Source organism: Oratosquilla oratoria, chromosome 40, assembly GCF_046742065.1.
Source record: "Oratosquilla oratoria isolate Oo_2021 chromosome 40, ASM4674206v1, whole genome shotgun sequence".
Classification (NCBI taxonomy): Eukaryota; Metazoa; Arthropoda; class Malacostraca; order Stomatopoda; family Squillidae; genus Oratosquilla; species Oratosquilla oratoria.
Genome location: NC_134816.1, coordinates 33,710,785 through 33,735,538, shown reverse-complemented (window position 1 = coordinate 33,735,538; position 24,754 = coordinate 33,710,785). Strand labels below are relative to the sequence as shown.

General features: G+C 24.5%; 1 long non-coding RNA gene across 1 annotated transcript in view; it reads left to right on the top strand.

Moving 5' to 3' along the window:
- Positions 1-24,754, top strand: part of LOC143020769 (uncharacterized) — a 76,022-nt gene that overhangs the window by 50,306 nt on the left and 962 nt on the right. The window lies entirely within an intron of this gene.

Here is a 24,754-nt window from a genome sequence, read left to right as displayed (position 1 = left end):
TATTTTGATAGTTTAAACTATTTTGATAGTTTAAACTATTTTGATAGTTTTAACTATTTTGATAGTTTTAACTATTTTGATAGTTTTAACTATTTTGATAGTTTTAACTATTTTGATAGTTTTAACTATTTTGATAGTTTTAACTATTTTGATAGTTTTAACTATTTTGATAGTTTTAACTATTTTGATAGTTTTAACTATTTTGATAGTTTTAACTATTTTGATAGTTTTAACTATTTTGATAGTTTTAACTATTTTGATAGTTTTAACTATTTTGATAGTTTGAACTATTTTGATAGTTTGAACTATTTTGATAGTTTTAACTATTTTGATAGTTTGAACTATTTTGATAGTTTGAACTATTTTGATAGTTTGAACTATTTTGATAGTTTGAACTATTTTGATAGTTTGAACTATTTTGATAGTTTGAACTATTTTGATAGTTTGAACTATTTTGATAGTTTGAACTATTTTGATAGTTTGAACTATTTTGATAGTTTGAACTATTTTGATAGTTTGAACTATTTTGATAGTTTGAACTATTTTGATAGTTTGAACTATTTTGATAGTTTGAACTATTTTGATAGTTTGAACTATTTTGATAGTTTGAACTATTTTGATAGTTTGAACTATTTTGATAGTTTGAACTATTTTGATAGTTTGAACTATTTTGATAGTTTGAACTATTTTGATAGTTTGAACTATTTTGATAGTTTGAACTATTTTGATAGTTTGAACTATTTTGATAGTTTGAACTATTTTGATAGTTTGAACTATTTTGATAGTTTGAACTATTTTGATAGTTTGAACTATTTTGATAGTTTGAACTATTTTGATAGTTTGAACTATTTTGATAGTTTGAACTATTTTGATAGTTTGAACTATTTTGATAGTTTGAACTATTTTGATAGTTTGAACTATTTTGATAGTTTGAACTATTTTGATAGTTTGAACTATTTTGATAGTTTGAACTATTTTGATAGTTTGAACTATTTTGATAGTTTGAACTATTTTGATAGTTTGAACTATTTTGATAGTTTGAACTATTTTGATAGTTTGAACTATTTTGATAGTTTGAACTATTTTGATAGGTTGAACTATTTTGATAGGTTGAACTATTTTGATAGGTTGAACTATTTTGATAGTTTTAACTATTTTGATAGTTTTAACTATTTTGATAGTTTTAACTATTTTGATAGTTTTAACTATTTTGATAGTTTTTAACTATGAAAGTTTTTAATTATTCTGTTTCCAACTGATGTTTTTGTTGTGATTTTTTTATTTTTTATTTTTTTAAGTTGTGATTTAAGTTGTGATTTTTTTTAAGTTAATATTTTTAGTGATTTTTTGAGTTGATTTTTTAAGTTGTGATTTTTTAAGTTGATTTCTTAAGTTAATATTTTAAGTGATTTTTTGTTGTGATTTCTTTAAGTTGTGATTTAAGTTGTTATTAACTATATTTTTTAACTATATAGCTTTGAACTTTATAGTTTTATTATTTTATAGTATTTGATTATTCTTATATATATTATTTATATTAAAGTGTATGGTTTTTAATTGTTAGTATAGTTTTTTTAACTAATAGTTTTTAACTTTTTTTATAGTTGATTATTATAGTTTATAACTATAGTTTATGATTGTTTTATAGTTTATAACTTTCTCATAGGTTATAAGTGTTTTTATACATCTAACTATAGATTAACTTTTTATAGTTTAAACTATTTTGATAGTTTAAACTATTTTGATAGTTTTAACTATTTTGATAGTTTTAACTATTTTGATAGTTTTAACTATTTTGATAGTTTTAACTATTTTGATAGTTTTAACTATTTTGATAGTTTTAACTATTTTGATAGTTTCAACTATTTTGATAGTTTCAACTATTTTGATAGTTTCAACTATTTTGATAGTTTCAACTATTTTGATAGTTTCAACTATTTTGATAGTTTTAACTATTTTGATAGTTTTAACTATTTTGATAGTTTTAACTATTTTGATAGTTTTAACTATTTTGATAGTTTTAACTATTTTGATAGTTTTAACTATTTTGATAGTTTTAACTATTTTGATAGTTTTTACTATTTTGATAGTTTTTACTATTTTGATAGTTTTTACTATTTTGATAGTTTTTACTATTTTGATAGTTTTAACTATTTTGATAGTTTTAACTATTTTGATAGTTTTAACTATTTTGATAGTTTTAACTATTTTGATAGTTTTAACTATTTTGATAGTTTTAACTATTTTGATAGTTTTAACTATTTTGATAGTTTTAACTATTTGGATAGTTTTAACTATTTGGATAGTTTTAACTATTTGGATAGTTTTAACTATTTGGATAGTTTTAACTATTTGGATAGTTTTAACTATTTGGATAGTTTTAACTATTTGGATAGTTTTAACTATTTTGACAGTTTTAACTATTTTGACAGTTTTAACTTTTGACAGTTTTAACTTTTGATAGTTTTAACTATTTTGATAGTTTTAACTTTTGATAGTTTAAACTATTTTGATAGTTTTTAACTGATAGTTTTTAATTATTCTGTTTTCAACTGATGTTTTTGAGTTGTGATTTTTTTTATTTTTTATTTTTTTAAGTTGTGATTTAAGTTCTGATTTTTTAAGTTGTGATTTTTTTAAGTTAATATTTTTAGTGATTTTTTTGAGTTGTGATTTTTTAAGTTGATTTCTTAAGTTAATATTTTAAGTGATTTTTTGTTGTGATTTCTTTAAGTTGTGATTTAAGTTGAGTTTTTAACTATATAGTTTTTAACTATATAGCTTTGAACTATGTAGCTTTGAACTATATAGCTTTGAACTTTATAGTTTTATTATTTTATAGTATTTGATTATTTTTATATATATTATTTATATTTAAGTGTTGTATGGTTTTTAATTGTTAGTATAGTTTTTTTTAACTAATAGTTTTTAACTTTTTTTTATAGTTGGTTATTATAGTTTATAACTATAGTTTATGATTGTTTTATAGTTTATAACTTTCTCATAGGTTATAAGTGTTTTTATACATCTAACTATAGATTAACTTTTTATAGTTTAAACTATTTTGATAGTTTAAACTATTTTGATAGTTTTAACTATTTTGATAGTTTTAACTATTTTGATAGTTTTAACTATTTTGATAGTTTTAACTATTTTGATAGTTTTAACTATTTTGATAGTTTTAACTATTTGATAGTTTTAACTTTTGATAGTTTTAACTATTTTGATAGTTTTAACTATTTTGATAGTTTTAACTGGATAGTTTTAACTGGATAGTTTTAACTGGATAGTTTTAACTGGATAGTTTTAACTGGATAGTTTTAACTGGATAGTTTTAACTGGATAGTTTTAACTGGATAGTTTAAACTGGATAGTTTAAACTGGATAGTTTAGACTGGATAGTTTAGACTGGATAGTTTAGACTGGATAGTTTAGACTGGATAGTTTAGACTGGATAGTTTAGACTGGATAGTTTAGACTGGATAGTTTAAACTGGATAGTTTAAACTGGATAGTTTAAACTGGATAGTTTAAACTGGATAGTTTTAACTGGATAGTTTTAACTGGATAGTTTTAACTGGATAGTTTTAACTGGATAGTTTTAACTGGATAGTTTTAACTGGATAGTTTTAACTGGATAGTTTTAACTGGATAGTTTTAACTGGATAGTTTTAACTGGATAGTTTTAACTGGATAGTTTTAACTGGATAGTTTTAACTGGATAGTTTTAACTGGATAGTTTTAACTGGATAGTTTTAACTGGATAGTTTTAACTGGATAGTTTTAACTGGATAGTTTTAACTGGATAGTTTTAACTGGATAGTTTTAACTGGATAGTTTTAACTGGATAGTTTTAACTGGATAGTTTTAACTGGATAGTTTTTACTATTTTGATTGTTTTTACTATTTTGATTGTTTTTACTATTTTGATTGTTTTTACTATTTTGATTGTTTTTACTATTTTGATTGTTTTTACTATTTTGATTGTTTTTACTATTTTGATTGTTTTTACTATTTTGATGGTTTTTACTATTTTGATGGTTTTTACTATGATAGATTTTACTTTGATAGTTTTTACTTTGATAGTTTTTACTATGATAGTTTTTACTATGATAGTTTTTACTATGATAGTTTTTACTATGATAGTTTTTACTATGATAGTTTTTACTATGATAGTTTTTACTATTTTGATAGTTTTTACTATTTTGATAGTTTTACTATTTTGATAGTTTTACTATTTTGATAGTTTTACTATTGTGATAGTTTAACTATTGTGATAGTTTAACTATTGTGATAGTTTTGAATTATTGTGATAGTTTTGAACTATTGTGATAGTTTGAAATTTTGTTAGTTTTGAACTGATTTTTTTTTATTTGTGATTCTTTGAGTTGTGATTTTTTTTTTAATTTTTTGAAGTTATTTTTTAAGTTGTGATTTTTTTGAGTTGTGGATTATTAAGTTGTGGATTATTAAGTTGTGGATTATTAAGTTGTGGATTATTAAGTTGTGGATTATTAAGTTGTGGATTATTAAGTTGTGGATTATTAAGTTGTGGATTATTAAGTTGTGGATTATTAAGTTGTGGATTATTAAGTTGTGGATTATTAAGTTGTGGATTATTAAGTTGTGGATTATTAAGTTGTGGATTATTAAGTTGTGGATTATTAAGTTGTGGATTATTAAGTTGTGGATTATTAAGTTGTGGTTTATTAAGTTGTGTTTTTAACTATATAGCTCTTAACAATATAGCTTTTAACTATATAGCTTTTAACTATAAAGCTTTTAACTATAAAGCTTTTAAGTATAAAGCTTTTAAGTATAAAGCTTTTAAGTATAAAGCTTTTAAGTATAAAGCTTTTAAGTATAAAGCTTTTAAGTATAAAGCTTTTAAGTATAAAGCTTCGAACTATATAGCTTTGAACTATATAGCTTTGAACTGTATAATTTTGGACTATAAAATTTTGAACCAAATAGCTTTGAACTTTATAGTTTAAATATTTTATTATATAATTTATTATTTTATATTATTTATACTATATTAAATTATTTATTATATGGTTATTAATTGTTAGTATAGTTTTTAACTATAATAGTGTTTAACTGTTCTAATAGTTTATTATTATAGTTTATAACTATAAAGTTTGATTGTTTCATACTTTATAACTATTTCTCATAGGTTTAAATATTTTTATACTTCTAACTATAGTTTAACTTTTGATAGTTTAAACTATTTTGATAGTTTAAACTATTTTGATAGTTTAAACTATTTTGATAGTTTAAACTATTTTGATAGTTTAAACTATTTTGATAGTTTAAACTATTTTGATAGTTTAAACTATTTTGATAGTTTAAACTATTTTGATAGTTTAAACTATTTTGATAGTTTAAACTATTTTGATAGTTTAAACTATTTTGATAGTTTAAACTATTTTGATAGTTTAAACTGTTTTGATAGTTTAAACTATTTTGATAGTTTAAACTGTTTTGATAGTTTAAACTGTTTTGATAGTTTAAACTGTTTTGATAGTTTAAACTGTTTTGATAGTTTAAACTGTTTTGATAGTTTAACTGTTTTGATAGTTTAACTGTTTTGATAGTTTAACTGTTTTGATAGTTTAACTGTTTTGATAGTTTAACTGTTTTGATAGTTTAACTGTTTTGATAGTTTAACTATTTTGATAGTTTAACTATTTTGATTGTTTAACTATTTTGATAGGTTTGATCTATTTTGATAGGTTTGATCTATTTTGATAGGTTTGATCTTTTTTGATAGGTTTGATCTATTTTGATAGTTTGATCTATTTTGATAGTTTGATCTATTTTGATAGTTCTGATCTATTTTGATAGTTCTGATCTATTTTGATAGTTTTGAATGTGTTTTTTTATAGTTTTGAACTATTTTGATAGTGTTGAACTATTTTGATGGTTTAACTATTTTGATGGTTTAACTATTTTGATGGTTTTGATCTATTTTGATGGTTTAACTATTTTGATGGTTTAACTATTTTGATAGTTTAACTATTTTGATAGTTTAACTATTTTGATAGTTTAACTATTTTGATAGGTTTGATCTATTTTGATAGGTTTGATCTATTTTGATAGGTTTGATCTATTTTGATAGGTTTGATCTATTTTGATAGGTTTGATCTATTTTGATAGGTTTGATCTATTTTGATAGGTTTGATCTATTTTGATAGGTTTGATCTATTTTGATAGGTTTGATCTATTTTGATAGGTTTGATCTATTTTGATAGGTTTGATCTATTTTGATAGGTTTGATCTATTTTGATAGGTTTGATCTATTTTGATAGGTTTGATCTATTTTGATAGGTTTGATCTATTTTGATAGTTCTGATCTATTTTGATAGTTCTGATCTATTTTGATAGTTCTGATCTATTTTGATAGTTCTGATCTATTCTGATAGTTTTGATTTTTTTTTTTTTTTGAACTATTTTGATAGTGTTGAAGTATTTTGATAGTGTTGAAGTATTTTGATAGTGTTGAAGTATTTTGATAGTGTTGAAGTATTTTGATAGTGTTGAAGGATTTTGATAGTGTTGAAGGATTTTGATAGTGTTGAAGGATTTTGATAGTGTTGAAGGATTTTGATAGTGTTGAAGGATTTTGATAGTGTTGAAGGATTTTGATAGTGTTGAAGGATTTTGATAGTGTTGAAGGATTTTGATAGTTCTGAAGGATTTTGATAGTTCTGAAGGATTTTGATAGGTTTGAAATATGATAGTTTTGAACAATTTTTTTTGTTTCTAACTTTTGATATTTTTTAATTCTGTTAGTTTTTAACTTTTTTCTAAGTTGTGATTCTTTGAGTTGAGATTTTTTTAAAGTTGTTTTTTTAAGTTGTTTTTTTTTAAGTTGTTTTTTTTAAGTTGTTTTTTTTTTTTAAGTTGTGGTTTTTTTAAGTTGTGGTTTTTTAAGTTGTGGTTTAAGTTGTTTTGTTAAGTTGTTTTTTTTTTGAGTTGTGGTTTTTTTGAGTTGTGATTTTATTGAGTTGTGATCTATTTTGATAGGTTTGATCTATTTTGATAGGTTTGATCTATTTTGATAGTTCTGATCTATTTTGATAGTTCTGATCTATTTTGATAGTTCTGATCTATTTTGATAGTTTTGAATGTTTTTTTTATAGTTTTGAACTATTTTGATAGTGTTGAACTATTTTGATGGTTTAACTATTTTGATGGTTTTGATCTATTTTGATGGTTTTGATCTATTTTGATGGTTTAACTATTTTGATAGTTTAACTATTTTGATAGGTTTGATCTATTTTGATAGGTTTGATCTATTTTGATAGGTTTGATCTATTTTGATAGGTTTGATCTATTTTGATAGGTTTGATCTATTTTGATAGGTTTGATCTATTTTGATAGGTTTGATCTATTTTGATAGGTTTGATCTATTTTGATAGGTTTGATCTATTTTGATAGGTTTGATCTATTTTGATAGGTTTGATCTATTTTGATAGTTCTGATCTATTTTGATAGTTCTGATCTATTCTGATAGTTTTGAATTTTTTTTAGTTTTGAACTATTTTGATAGTTTTGAACTATTTTGATAGTGTTGAAGTATTTTGATAGTGTTGAAGTATTTTGATAGTGTTGAAGTATTTTGATAGTGTTGAAGTATTTTGATAGTGTTGAAGTATTTTGATAGTGTTGAAGTATTTTGATAGTGTTGAAGTATTTTGATAGTGTTGAAGTATTTTGATAGTGTTGAAGTATTTTGATAGTTTTGAACCATTTTGATAGTTTTGAACTATTTTGATAGTGTTGAACTATTTTGATAGTTTTGAACTATTTTGATAGTTTTGAACTATTTTGATAGTTTTGAACTATTTTGATAGTTTTGAACTATTTTGATAGTTTTGAACTATTTTGATAGTTAGTTTTGAACAATTTTTTTTGTTTCTAACTTTTGATATTTTTTAATTCTGTTAGTTTTTAACTTTTTTCTAAGTTGTGATTCTTTGAGTTGAGATTTTTTTAAAGTTGTTTTTTTTTAAGTTGCTTTTTTAAGTTGTTTCTTATAAGTTTTTTTTTTAAGTTGTGTTTTTTTTAAGTTGTGTTTTTTTTAAGTTGTGATTTTTTTAAGTTGTGGTTTTTTTAAGTTGTGGTTTTTTTAAGTTGTGGTTTTGTTAACTTGTTTTGTTAAGTTGTGGTTTTTTTGAGTTGTGGTTTTTTTGAGTTGTGGTTTTTTTGAGTTGTGGTTTTTTTGAGTTGTGGTTTTTTTGAGTTGTGGTTTTTTTGAGTTGTGGTTTTTTTGAGTTGTGGTTTTTTTGAGTTGTGATTTTATTGTTTTTTTTTGAGTTGTGGTATTGTTGTGTTCTTTTAAGTTGTTTTTTTTTAAGTTTTTTTTTTTAAGTGGTTTTTTTAAGTTGTGATTTTTTTAAGTTGTGATTTTAACTATATAGCTTTTAACTATATAGCTTTTAACAATATAGCTTTGAACTATATAGCTTTGAACTATATAGCTTTGAACTATATAGCTTTGAACTATATAGCTTTGAACTATATAATTTTGAACTATATAATTTTGAACTAAATAGCTTTGAACTTTATAGTTTAAATATGTTATTATATAATATTTTATTATTTTTATTTATTTATACTATATTCAATTATTTATTATGGTTTTTAATTGTTAGTATAGTTTTTAACTAAGAGTATTTAACTTTTTATAGTTGATTATTGTAGTTTATAACTAAAGTGTGATTGTTTTATAGTTTATAAATATTTCTCAGGTTCAGTATTTTTATACTTCTAACTATAGTTTAACTTTTTTTTAGTTTAAACTATTTTGATAGTTTAAACTATTTTTGTAGTTTAAACTAGATAGTTAAAACTATTCATATAGTTTTAACTATTTGGATAGTTTTAACTATTTAGATAGGTTTAACTATTTTGGTAGTTTTAACTATTTTGGTAGTTTTAACTATTTTGGTAGTTTTAACTATTTTGGTAGTTTTAACTATTTTGGTAGTTTTAACTATTTTGGTAGTTTTAACTATTTTGGTAGTTTTAACTATTTTGGTAGTTTTAACTATTTTGGTAGTTTTAACTATTTTGGTAGTTTTAACTATTTTGGTAGTTTTAACTATTTTGGTAGTTTTAACTATTTTGGTAGTCCAAACTATTTTGTCATTTTTTTATTTTTTTTTGTTAAGTTGTGATTTTTTGTAGTTGATTTTTTAAGTTAATATTTTAAGTGATTTTTTTAGTTGTGATTTTTTTAAGTTGTGATTTTTGAAAGTTAATATTCTAAGTGATTTTATAAGTTGTGATTTCTTTTAAGTTGAGTTTTTAACTATATAGCTTTTAACTATATAGCTTTGAACTATGTAGCTTTGAACTATGTAGCTTTGAACTATATAGCTTTGAACTATATAGCTTTGAACTTTATAGTTTTATTATTTTATAGTATATTTTATTTATATATATATTATTATTTATATTAAAGCATTATATGGTTTATAATTTGTAGTATAGTTTTTTAACTATAATAGTTTTTAACTTGTTTATAGTTGATTATTATAGTTTATAACTATATAGTTTATGATTGTTTTATAGTTTATAACTATTTCTCATAGGTTTTAAGTATTTTTATACTTCTAACTATGGATTAACTTTTTATAGTTTAAACTATTTTGATAGTTTAAATTATTTTGATAGTTTAAACTATTTTGATAGTTCAAACTATTTTGATAGTTCAAACTATTTTGATAGTTTAAACTATTTTGATAGTTTAAACTATTTTGATAGTTTAAACTATTTTGATAGTTTAAACTATTTTGATAGTTTAAACTATTTTGATAGTTTAAACTATTTTGATAGTTTAAACTATATTGATAGTTTAAACTATATTGATAGTTTAAACTATATTGATAGTTTAAACTATATTGATAGTTTAAACTATTTGATAGTTTTAACTATTTCGATAGTTTTAACTATTTGATTGTTTTAACCTTTGATAGTTTTGAACTATTTTGATCGTTTTGAACTATTTTGATAGTTCCGAACTATTTTGATAGTTTTGAACTCTTGTAATAGTTTTGAGCTATTTTGATATTTCTAAATTATTCTGTTAGTTTTTAACTGATTTTTTTTTGTGTTGTGATTCTTTGCGTTGTGATTTTTCTAGTAGTAATTTTTTGAAGTTGAGATTTTTTTAAGTTGTGATTTTGTAGGTTGTGATTTTATGAAGTTGATTTTTTTTAGTTGATTTTTAAGTTTTGATTTATTTTAATTGTGATTTTTTTAAATTGGTTTTTTAAGTTGTGATTTTTTAAAGATGTTTGTTTAAGTTGTGATTTTTTAAATTAATATTTTTAGTGATTTTTTGAGATGTGATTTTTTGAGTTGTGATTTTTTTAAGTTGTGATTTTTTTAAGTTGTGTTTTTTTAAGTTAATATTTTAAGTGATTTTTTAAGTTGTGATTTCTTTAAGTTAAGTTTTTAACTACAGTATATAGCTTTGAACTATATAGCTTTGAACTTTATAGTTTTATTATTTTATAGTATTATATATTTATATATATATTATTTATATTATAGTATTATATGGTTTTTAATTGTTTGTATAGTTTTTTAAATAGTTTTTAATTTTTTTTATAGTTGATTACTATAGTTTATAACTAGTTTATGATTGTTTTATAGTTACCATTTCTCATAGGTTTTAAGTATTTTTATACATCTAACTATAGATTAACTTTTTATAGTTAACTATTTTGATAGCTTTAACTATTTTGATAGCTTTAACTATTTTGATAGCTTTAACTATTTTGATAGCTTTAACTATTTTGATAGTTTTAACTATTTTGATAGTTTTAACTATTTTGATAGTTTTAACTTTTGATAGTTTTAACTATTTTGATAGTTTTAACTTGATAGTTTTAACTTTTGATAGTTTTAACTATTTTGATAGATTTAACTATTTTGATAATTTTAACTTTTGATAGTTTTAACTATTTTTATAGTTTTAACTATTCTTAGTTTTCACTATTTTTATAGTTAAATATTTTTATAGTTTTAACTTTTGATAGTTTTAACTTTTGATGGTTTTAACTTTTGATGGTTTTTACTTCTGATAGTTTAACTATTTTGATAGTTTAACTATTTTGATAGTTTAACTATTTTGATAGTTTAACTATTTTGATAGTTTTACTACTTTGATAGTTTATTTTTTGATAAATTAACTATTTTGATAGTTTAACTACTATGATAGTTTAACTACTATGATAGTATAACTACATTGATAGTTTAACTACATTGATAGTTTAACTATTTTGATAGTTTAACTATTTTGATAGTTTAACTATGATAGTTTAACTATTTTGATAGTTTAACTATGATAGTTCAACTATTTTGATAGTTTAACTATGATAGTTTATTTTGATAGTTTAACTATTTTGATAGTTTAACTATTTTGATAGTTTAACTATTTTGATAGTTTTGAACTGTTGTGATAGTTTTGAACTGTTGTGATAGTTTTGAACTGTTGTGATAGTTTTGAACTATTGTGATAGTTTTGAACTATTGTGATAGTTTTGAACTATTGTGATAGTTTTGAACTATTGTGATAGTTTTGAACTATTGTGATAGTTTTGAACTATTGTGATAGTTTTGAACTATTGTGATAGTTTTGAACTATTGTGATAGTTTTGAACTATTGTGATAGTTTTGAACTATTGTGATAGTTTTGAACTATTGTGATAGTTTTGAACTATTGTGATAGTTTTGAACTATTGTGATAGTTTTGAACTATTGTGATAGTTTTGAACTATTGTGATAGTTTTGAACTATTGTGATAGTTTTGAACTATTGTGATAGTTTTGAACTATTGTGATAGTTTTGAACTATTGTGATAGTTTTGAACTATTGTGATAGTTTTGAACTATTGTGATAGTTTTGAACTATTGTGATAGTTTTGAACTATTGTGATAGTTTTGAACTATTGTGATAGTTTTGAACTATTGTGATAGTTTTGAACTATTGTGATAGTTTTGAACTATTGTGATAGTTTTGAACTATTGTGATAGTTTTGAACTATTGTGATAGTTTTGAACTATTGTGATAGTTTTGAACTATTGTGATAGTTTTGAACTATTGTGATAGGATGAGGTGGATGGATGGGGTGAAGGGGGTTTGGGGAAGTGGGGAATGTCTGTTGAGGAAGGAAGGGAGAGGACGGAAGACAGAGGTGAGTGGAGAATGGTTGTATATTGATGATGTTGTGACTGCATGAGGAGGAATGGGCGGGGAAGTGTGGGGTGGGGTAGTATGTGTGAGTAAATTTTGACGCAGCCCGAAGGGATTTCTCCCCGTCCTCGCCTTATATGCAAAGGGGGACGAAGAGGGGGGGTCGCCGATTAAATGAAGCGGCCTCGCTGTGGATGTACTGTGTCTTGCGACACTGCTTCTGACCCAGGGCGGTGGGCAGGGTGCAGGGATGACCCGTCATCCAGGAGGTGCTCAGATGAGAGGTATGTGGAGTGATAGTTTTGAACTATTTTGATAGTTTTGAACTATTTTGATAGTTTTGAACTATTTTGATAGTTTTGAACTATTTTGATAGTTTTGAACTATTTTGATAGTTTTGAACTATTTTGATAGTTTGAACTATTTTGATAGTTTTGAACTATTTTGATAGTTTTGAACTATTTTGATAGTTTTGAACTATTTTGATAGTTTTGAACTATTTTGATAGTTTCAAACTATTTTGATCTGTGAACTATTTTGATAGTTTTAATTATTCTGTTAGTTTGTAACTGATTTTTTTGAGTTGTGAATCTTTGAGTTGTGATTTTTAGTAGTAATTTTTGAAGTGATTTTTTTAAGTTGAATTTTTTTAAGTTGTGATTTTTTTAAGTTGTGATTTTTTTAAGTTGTGATTTTTTTTAAGTTGTGATTTTTTTTAAGTTGTGATTTTTTTGTTGTGATTTTTGTTGTTGTGATTTTTTAAGTTGTGATTTTTTTAAGTTGTGATTTTTTTAAGTCGTGATTTTTTTAAGTCGTGATTTTTTTAAGTCGTGATTTTTTTAAGTTTTGATTTTAACTATATAGCTTTGAACTATATAGCTTTGAACTATATAGCTTTGAACTATATAGCTTTGAACTATATAGCTTTGAACTATATAGCTTTGAACTATATAGCTTTGAACTATATAGCTTTGAACTATATAGCTTTGAACTATATAGCTTTGAACTATATAGCTTTGAACTATATAGCTTTGAACTGTATAGCTTTGAACTGTATAGCTTTGAACTGTATAGCTTTGAACTGTATAGCTTTGAACTGTATAGCTTTGAACTGTATAGCTTTGAACTGTATAGCTTTGAACTGTATAGCTTTGAACTGTATAGCTTTGAACTGTATAGCTTTGAACTGTATAGCTTTGAACTGTATAATTTTGAACTATAATTTTGAACTAAATAGCTTTGAACTTTATAGTTTATATCTTTTATTATATAATATTTATTATTTTTATTTATACTATATTAAATTATTTATTATATGGTTTTTAATTGTTAGTATAGTTTTTAACTATAATAGTGTTTAACTGTTTTTATAGTTGATTATTATAGTTTATAACTAAAGTTTGATTGTTTTATAGTTTATAACTATTTCTCATAGGTTTTAAATATTATTATACTTCTAACTATAGTTTAACTTTTTATAGGTTAAACTATTTTGATAGTTTAAACTGGATAGTTTTAACTATTTAGATAGTTTTAACTATTTAGATAGTTTTAACTATTTAGATAGTTTTAACTATTTTGGTAGTTTTAACTATTTTGGTAGTTTTAACTATTTTGGTAGTTTTAACTATTTTGGTAGTTTTAACTATTTTGGTAGTTTTAACTATTTTGGTAGTTTTAACTATTTTGGTAGTTTTAACTATTCTGGTAGTTTTAACTATATTGGTAGTTTTTAACTATGAAAGTTTTTAATTATACTGTTAGTTTTTAACTGATATTTTTGAGTTGTGATTTTTTAGTTTTTTTTTTTAGTTGTGATTATTTTGTTTATTTTTTAAGTTGATATTTTAAGTGTTTTTATGAGTTGTGATTTTTTTGAGTTGTGATTTTTTTTTAAGTTTTGATATTTGAAGTTAATGTTTTAAGTGATTTTTTTAGTTGTGATTTTTTTAAGTTGTGATTTTTTTAAGTTGTTATTTTTGAAGTTAATATTGTAAGTGATTTTTTTGAGTTGCGATTTTTTGAGTTGATTTTAACTATATAGCTTTGAACTATATAGCTTTGAACTATATAGCTTTGAACTATATAGCTTTGAACTATATAGCTTTGAACTATATAGCTTTGAACTATATAGCTTTGAACTATATAGCTTTGAACTATATAGCTTTGAACTATATAGCTTTGAATTGTATAATTTTGAACTATTATTTTCAACTATATAATTTTGAACTATATAATTTTGAACTAAATAGCTTTGAACTTTATAGTTTAAATCTTTTATTATATAATTATTATTTTTATTTATACTATATTAAATTATTTATTATATGGTTTTTAATTGTTAGTATAGTTTTTAACTATAATAGTGTTTAACTGTTTTTATAGTTGATTATTATATTTTATAACTAAAGTTTGATTGCTTTATAGTTTATAACTTTCTCATAGGTTTTAAATATTTTTATACTTCTAACTATAGTTTAACTTTTTATAGGTTAAACGATTTTGATAGTTTAAACTGGATAGTTTTAACTATTTAGATAGGTTTAACTATTTAGATAGTTTTAACTATTTAGCAAGTTTTAACTATTTAGATAGTTTTAACTATTTAGATATTTTTAACTTGATATTTTTAACTATTTTGATAGTTTTAACTATTTTTGTAGTTTTAACTATTTTTGTAGTTTTAACTATTTTTGTAGTTCTAACTATATTGGTAGTTTAAATTATTTTGATAGTTTTTAACTATGAAAGTTTTTAATTATTCTGTTAGTTTTTAACTGATTTTTTTGAGTTGTGATTTTTTAGTTATTTTTTTTTCTTAGTTGTGATTTTTTTAATTTTAATTTTTAAGTTAATATTTTAAGTGATTTTTTGAGTGATTTTTTTAAGTTGTGATTTTTGTTGTGATTTTTGAAGTTAATATTTTAAGTGATTTTTTGTTATTTTTTTAAGTTGTGATTTTTGAAGTTAATATTTTAAGTGATATCTTTCAGTTGTGATTTCTTTAAATTGAGTTTTTAACTAGTTTTTAACTATAGTTTTTAACTATATAGTTTTTAACTATATAGCTTTGAATTATGTAGCTTTGAACTTTATAGTTTTATTATTTTATAGTATTATATTTTATTATTTCTTTATTTCTTACTTTTGATAGTTTTAACTATTTGATAGTTTTAACTATTTTGATAGTTTTAACTATTTTGATACTTTTAACTATTTTGATAGTTTTAACTATTTTGATAGTTTTAACTATTTTGATAGTTTTAACTATTTTGATAGTTTTAACTATTTTGATAGTTTTAACTATTTTGATAGTTTTAACTATTTTGATAGTTTTAACTATTTTGATAGTTTTAACTATTTTGATAGTTTTGAACTATTTTCATATTGAACTAATTTCATATTGTTGAACTATTTTGATAGTTTTGAACTATTTTGATAGTTTTGAACTATTTTGATAGTTTTGAACTATTTTGATAGTTTTGAACTTTTGATAGTTTTGAACTTTTGATAGTTTTGAACTTTCGATAGTTTTAAACTATTTTGATAGTTTTGAACTTTTGATAGTTTTGAACCATTTTGATAGTTTTGAACCATTTTGATAGTTTTGAACCATTTTGATAGTTTTGAACCATTTTGATAGTTTTGAACCATTTTGATAGTTTTGAACCATTTTGATAGTTTTGAACCATTTTGATAGTTTTGAACTATTGTGATAGTTTTGAACTATTGTGATAGTTTTGAACTATTGTGATAGTTTTGAACTATTGTGATAGTTTTGAACTATTGTGATAGTTTTGAACTATTGTGATAGTTTTGAACTATTGTGATAGTTTTGAACTATTGTGATAGTTTTGAACTATTGTGATAGTTTTGAACTATTGTGATAGTTTTGAACTATTGTGATAGTTTTGAACTATTGTGATAGTTTTGAACTATTGTGATAGTTTTGAACTATTGTGATAGTTTTGAACTATTGTGATAGTTTTGAACTATTGTGATAGTTTTGAACTATTGTGATAGTTTTGAACTATTGTGATAGTTTTGAACTATTGTGATAGTTTTGAACTATTTTGATAGTTTGAACTATTTTGATAGTTTTGAACTATGTTGATAGTTTTGAACTATTTTGATAGTTTTGAACCATTTTGATAGTTTTGAACCATTTTGATAGTTTTGAACCATTTTGATAGTTTTGAACCATTTTGATAGTTTTGAACCATTTTGATAGTTTTGAACCATTTTGATAGTTTTGAACCATTTTGATAGTTTGAACCATTTTGATAGTTTTGAACTATTTAGATAGTTTTGAACTATTTAGATAGTTTTGAACTAATTTGATAGTTTTGATCTATTATGATAGTTTTGAACTATTTTGATAGTTTTGAACTATTTTGATAGTTTTGAACTAGTTTGATAGTTTTGAACTAGTTTGATAGTTTTGAACTAGTTTGATAGTTTTGAACTAGTTTGATAGTTTTGAACTAGTTTGATAGTTTTGAACTAGTTTGATAGTTTTGAACTAGTTTGATAGTTTTGAACTAGTTTGATAGTTTTGAACTAGTTTGATAGTTTGACTATTTTGATAGTTTGACTGTTTTGATAGTTTGACTGTTTTGATGGTTTTGATCTATTGTGATGGTTTTGATCTATTGTGATGGTTTTGATGTATTGTGATGGTTTTGAACTATTTTTATAGTTTTGAACTATTTTTATAGTTTTGAACTATTTTTATAGTTTTTTGATAGTTTTGAACCATTTTGATAGTTTTGAACCATTTTGATAGTTTTGAACCATTTTGATAGTTTTGAACCATTTTGATAGTTTTGAACCATTTTGATAGTTTTGAACCATTTTGATAGTTTTGAACCATTTTGATAGTTTTGAACCATTTTGATAGTTTTGAACCATTTTGATAGTTTTGAACCATTTTGATAGTTTGAACAATTTTGATAGTTTTGAACTATTTAGATATTTTTGAACTATTTAGATAGTTTTGAACTATTTAGTTTTGAACTAATTTGATAGTTTTGATATATTATGATAGTTTTGAACTATTATGATAGTTTTGAACTATTTTGATAGTTTTGAACTATTTTGATAGTTTTGAACTAGTTTGATAGTTTTGAACTAATTTGATAGTTTTGAACTAGTTTGATAGTTTTGAACTAGTTTGATAGTTTTGAACTATTTTGATAGTTTTGAACTATTTTGATAGTTTTGAACTATTTTGATAGTTTTGAACTAATTTGATAGTTTTGAACTAGTTTGATAGTTTTGAACTAGTTTGATAGTTTTGAACTATTTTGATAGTTTTGAACTATTTTGATAGTTTTGAACTATTTTGATAGTTTTGAACTATTTTGATAGTTTGACTATTTTGATAGTTTGACTATTTTGATAGTTTGACTATTTTGATAGTTTGACTGTTTTGATGGTTTTGATCTATTGTGATGGTTTTGATCTATTGTGATGGTTTTGATCTATTGTGATGGTTTTGATCTATTGTGATGGTTTTGATCTATTGTGATGGTTTTGATCTATTGTGATGGTTTTGATGTATTGTGATGGTTTTGATGTATTGTGATGGTTTTGAACTATTTTTATAATTCTGAACTTTTTATAGTTTTGAACTATTTTTATAGTTTTGAACTATTTTTATAGTTTTGAACTATTTTTATAGTTTTGAACTATTTTTATAGTTTTGAACTATTTTTATAGTTTTGAACTATTTTTATAGTTTTGAACTATTTTTATAGTATTGAACTATTTTTATAGTTTTGAACTATTTTGATAGGTTTGAACTATTTTGATAGGTTTAACCAATATGATAGTTTTAACCAATATGATAGTTTTAACCAATATGATAGTTTTAACCAATATGATAGTTTTAACCAATATGATAGTTTTAACCAATATGATAGTTTTTATTTATTCTGTTAGTTTTTAACTGATTTTTTTGAGTTGCGATTCTTTTTTGTAGTAATTTTTTTAAGTTGTTTTTTTAACTTTATAGCTTTGAACTATATATATTTGAACTATATAGCTCTGAAATATATAGCTTTGAACTATATAGCTTTGAACTATATAATTTTGAACTATAGCTTTGAACTATATAGCTTTGAACTCTATAGTTATATTATTTTATTATATTTTATTATTTTTATATAAATTATCATTATACTATAAAGTATTTATTATATGGTTTTTAATTGTTATTATAGTTTTTAACTAATAGTTTTCCACTGTTTTTATAGTATATTATAGTTTGTAACTATAGTTTATGATTGTTTTATTGTTGATTATTTTAGTTTATAACTATAGTTTATGATTGTTTTATAGTTTATAACTATTTCACATAGGTTTAAGTATGTTTATACTTCTAACTATAGTTTAACTTTTTATAATTTAAACTACATTGAGAGTTAAAACTATTTTGAGTTTTAATTATGATAGTTTTAATTGTTTTGATAGTTTTCACTATTTTGATATTTAACTTGATATTTTTAACTTTTTTGATATTTTTAACTGTTTTGATAGCTTAACTGAAAGTTTTTAATTACTGTTAGTTTTTAACTGATTTTTTTAAGTTGTGATTTTTTGCTTTTTTTTAAGTTGATTTTTTTAAGTTGTGGTTTTTTGAGTGTTGTGGATTTTTAAGCGTTGTGGTTATTTTAAGTGTTGTGGTTTTTTAAGTTGTGATTTTTTAAGTATTGTGATAGTTTTTAACTATGTAGTTTTAACTATATAGCCTTTAACTATTTATATACATTTTATAAATATTTTCATTATTTTTATATCTTATTTATATTATATAATAAAATTATTGTTATAAGGCTTTTGATTATTATTATAATTTTATCTATAATAGTTTTTAACTTTAGTTTATGATTATAGTTTATAACTATTTCTAGTTTATGAATGTTTTATAGTTTATAACTATTTTTTAGTTATGTATTTACATAAATTTAACTTTATAGTTTAACTACTTTTATAGTTTAAACTATTTATATAGTTCTATTTTTTTTTAACTAATTTGAAAGTTTTAACCTGATAGTTTTTCACTATTTTGATAGTTTTTCACTTTTGATATGTTTTAACTGAAAGTTTTTAATTATTTTGTAAGTTTTTAACCATTTTGATAGTTTTGAACTATTTTGATAGTTTTGAACTATTTTGATAGTTTTGAACTATTTTGATAGTTTTGAACTATTTTGATAGTTTTGAACTATTTTGATAGTTTTGAACTATTTTGATAGTTTTGAACTATTTTGATAGTTTTGAACTATGGTGATAGTTTTGAACTATGGTGATAGTTTTGAACTATGGTGATAGTTTTGAACTATGGTGATAGTTTTGAACTATGGTGATAGTTTTGAACTATGGTGATAGTTTTGAACTATGTTGATAGTTTTGAACTATGTTGATAGTTTTGAACTATGTTGATAGTTTTGAACTATGTTGATAGTTTTGAACTATGTTGATAGTTTTGAACTATGTTGATAGTTTTGAACTATGTTGATAGTTTTGAACTATGTTGATAGTTTTGAACTATGTTGATAGTTTTGAACTATGTTGATAGTTTTGAACTATGTTGATAGTTTTGAACTATTTTGATAGTTTTGAACTATTTTGATAGTTTTGAACTATTTTGATAGTTTTGAACTATTTTGATAGTTTTGAACTATTTTGATAGTTTTGAACTATTTTGATAGTTTTGAACTATTTTGATAGTTTTGAACTATTTTGATAGTTTTGAACTATTTTGATAGTTTTGAACTATTTTGATAGTTTTGAACTATTTTGATAGTTTTGAACTATTTTGATAGTTTTGAACTATTTTGATAGTTTGAACTATTTTGATGGTTTTTAACTATTTGGTAGCTTGAACTAATCCGATAGCTTGAACTAATCCGATAGCTTGAACTAATCCGATAGCTTGAACTAATCCGATAGCTTGAACTAATCCGATAGCTTGAACTAATCCGATAGCTTGAACTAATCCGATAGCTTGAACTAATCCGATAGCTTGAACTAATCCGATAGCTTGAACTAATCTGATAATTTGAACTAATCTGATAGCTTGAACTAATCTGATAGCTTGAACTATTCTGATAGTGTTTGATAGTTCTTAACTGTTAAAGTATATTACTTATAGCTTTTAACTATATAGCTTTTAACTACTTATATAGTTTATTTTATATGTATTTTATTTTTATATAATTTTATTATATATGAAATGATTTATTATATTATATGGTTTTTAATTATACTTAATCATTATTATAGTTTATAACTTTCTATAGTTTATAACTTCATTTCTCAGTAATTTCATAGTTTTAACTATATATATAGTTTAAACTATTTTGATAGTCATAACTATAGTTTTAATTATTTTGATAGTTTTGAACAATTATCCTGATAGTTTTGAACAATTATTCTGATAGTTTGAATAATTGTGATTTTTGAACTATTGTTCTGATAGTTTTGAACAATTGTTCTGATAATTTTGAACAATTGTTCTGATAGTTTTGAACAATTGTTCTGATAGTTTTGAACAATTGTTCTGATAGTTTTGAACAATTGTTCTGATAGTTTTGAACAATTGTTCTGATCGTTTTGAACAATTGTTCTGATCGTTTTGAACAATTGTTCTGATCGTTTTGAACAATTGTTCTGATCGTTTTGAACAATTGTTCTGATCGTTTTGAACAATTGTTCTGATCGTTTTGAACAATTGTTCTGATCGTTTTGAACAATTGTTCTGATCGTTTTGAACAATTGTTCTGATCGTTTTGAACAATTGTTCTGATCGTTTTGAACAATTGTTCTGATCGTTTTGAACAATTGTTCTGATAGTTTTGAACAATTGTCCTGATAGTTTTGAAGTGTTCTGAGTTTTGAAGTGTTCTGATAGTTTTGAAGTGTTCTGATAGTTTTGAAGTGTTCTGATAGTTTTGAAGTGTTCTGATAGTTTTGAAGTGTTCTGATAGTTTTGAAGTGATCTGATAGTTTTGAACTGATCTGATAGTTTTGAACTGTTCTGATAGTTTTGAACTATTTAAATAGTTTTGTGATGGTTTTCAACAGTTAGAGCATTTAACTTATACATACATACATATACCAAGGCTTTTTCCCCCTTCCAAGGGAGGTAGCCAAAAAGGGAAAGGCATAAAAACACTCCCACCCATTTCATCCCTAAATACCCTCCACACCCCTCCCACCCTTCCTCTCATCTGAGCACCTCCTGGATGACGGGTCATCCCTGTACCCTGCCCACCGCCCTGGGTCAGAAGCAGTGTCGCAAGACACAGTACATCCACAGCGAGGCCGCTTCATTTAATCGGCGACCCCCCCTCTCCGTCCCCCTTTGCATATAAGGCGAGGACGGGGAGAAATCCCTTCGGGCTGCGTCAAAAATTTACTCGCACATACTACCCCACCCCCCTGCCCATTCCTCCTTATGCAGTCACAACATCATCCATATACAACCATTCTCCACTCACCTCTGTCTTCCGTCCTCTCCCTTCCTTGCTCAACAGACATTAAATTTAGGGCCTCCTAAATTTAACTTATAGCTTTTAAATATATAGTTTTAAGTATATAGGTTTAATTATATAGTTTTACCTATATGGTTTTAACTATATGATTTTTATGATATAGTATTAACTATATAGTTGGAATTATATAGTTGGAACTAAATAGATTTGAACTGTGTAGATTTGAACTGTGTAGATTTGAACTGTATAGATTTGAATTGTGTAGATTTGAATTGTATATGTTTTAACTACAAAGATTTTAACTAGTTTTATTATTATTTATTATAATAAATGATTTATTATGTTATATATTTTTTAATTATTATAGTTTTTCTATAATTACTCCGCTGGATCTTGAACCTCGTGTAGATTCTGGTCTGCCAAGAGTAATCCTCTCGAAACCCTTTGGTCCTGTGCTGCTTCCATCCAGGTTATTTGAAATATTCCCCTTCTGTCCATCTCTGCATCCACTCCATCTATCCATCTCATTTGAGGTCTCTGGGTCTTGTTCCAGGCATTCTACCCATCATAACTGGTTTTGGCATTCTATGGTCCTCCATACGCGCCACATGCCCATCCATCTCAATTTTGGTCTACGTATAACATGTTATTTTCTCTTGTTTAGTTATTTCCCATAGCTCATTATTGTGTTGCCCTCTCCACCTATTCTCATTTTCATCCAAAACTGGTCCAGTAATTCGCCTCAATATTGTATTCTGGAACACCAGTAGTCTTTGTTCCATTTGTTTTGTTAAGCTCCATGTCTCTGGCATATAAAACTAGGTTGTAGGATTGTATTGTAGATTCTTAATTTTGTATTTCTTGATGTGCTTTTCTTCTTTAATAATGATACAAGGCTAAAATAACATCTGTTTCTATTTGTTACTGTCGCACCTAGATATCTGAAACTCTCTACCTCCTCTATTCTCTTGTCTTTGAAAAACACATCCTATACGTTGCTCTCCTCTCTGCTGATACACATTGGTTTCATGGAAATTTATTTGCAGCCCAACTCTCTCTGCTGTCTCTCTTAGTGGGGTGATTGGATCTTTGAAATCATCTCAACTCTGGGCAATTAGGTCCACATCATGAGCAAATGTTAGATTATTGACTTTAATGTTGTCCAGTTTACATCGACCTCTATTTATCATTGTCCTAGTTATTTTCTCCATCACCAAGTTAAACAGCAAAGAAGATAACACACATCCTTGCCTCAAGCCATTCTCGATTTCGAAACATTCCGAATATCTTCCATCAACCCTTACCACTGATTTTGTGTTTGTAAGACACTTATATTAAAGGTATTATCTTGTCCGGTATTCCAAATTCCTTTAGTATGCCCCATACACTGTATATACTGCCGTACGCTTGCTTGAAATCGATAAACAAATGGTATTGCATGGTATTCTACTCCCATGCTTTCTGTTACTTGTTTTAATGTGAAAATATGGTCAATCGTTGACTTTCCACTCGTAAATCCACACTGATAATCTCCTATTACACACTGTGTATACCTTCAATCTGGTATATAGTACCTACTCTAGCAAGGATCTTATATCCAGTCTGTAACAGTGTAATGCCCCTGTAATTTATACATTGGTTTTTATTTCCTTTCTTATGTATTGGTGTTATCACTCCTTCATTCCATGATGATGGTATTCTTTCCTTTCTCCATACTAGCTGTATTAATTGTGTCCATTTTCTTTGTGAAACTTGACCTAATTTTAAGAGTTGTACTGCTGGGATGTTATCTTTTCCTGGCGCTTTTTTACTATTTAAAACTGTGATGCATTTTCTCATTTCCTCCAGCGATGATGGTTCCTCCAGGTAATAATCCTCTGGTCCTTGTATATCTTTACTAATCAAGGGATTTTCAGGTTCAGGTCTATTTAAGAGTTCCCTACCTAAAATATTCTTTCTTCCCATGGTTCCATGACCTCTTTCTCATGAATCCAAATTTCACCATTTTTATCTTTTATCATCTTTGTTCTTGGTTGATATCCCTTCCTAAGTTTCCTTACCCCTTCATATTGTTCCATAACCTTGCCTTCTTTAGCATCCTGATCTATTCTATCTAGCTCTTTGTTTATCTGTTGCCTTTTCTTTTTTCTAATTATTCGTCTAGCTTCTCTCGTCTTCTTTTGCAATATTCTTGTTAGTTGTCCATCAGTCGTATTCATCAACCATTTGGCTTTCGCTAGTTTTCTTTCTTCAACTATTTTTTTTTTTTTTTACATTTATCATTATTATTTTAACTTTAGTTTTTAGATATTTTTATAGTTAATTATTATTATTATGGTTTATAAATATTACTAGTTTATATTAGTTTATAACTTTTTTATAGTTAAGTATTCAGGAGCTGGGGGAGGGTTTTCAAACTTCAGGAGCGGAGGGAGGTATTTCAGACTTTAGGAGTGGGGTGGGTGTTCCCAGACTTCAGGAACGACTACCAAACATTAGGGAGATTTTCAGACTTTCATGACGAATTTAAGACTATAGGAACGGTTTTGTAGACTTAAGGACTTTTTTTTTTTTTTTTGTGTGTGTGTGTGACAAGGTAGAGTTCGGGACAAGCTAGACTATTGTAAAGTTATATAACATCTTTAACCCCTTCCATACGGTGCCGCACACGTAGGCGTCATGGACTTAGATCTCAGTGGCAGCAGCCAATGCCAGCCGTACAACGTGTCGTAATAATACTCGCATCATAAAATATAGTCACCGCTTATATCGATCGTTCTCTCTTCACCCGTGAATTTTGATAACCATAGAAAATGCGATTACAAAAGAATTAGAAAGAATGTCATTATGGAGGGGCGACTACAATAAATATAATCAAGACGTGTGCGGCACCGTATGGAAGGGGTTAAAAGATAAACAGGTCAAAATATGCCGGTTGATACTCCCCCCCCCCCCCCCCAAATACCTTGGAAGCTGGGAATTGACGGCTGCTTTCCTCCTATCCCTCTACTTTCTGCTTGTGACATGGAAACAGTCGTACACCAA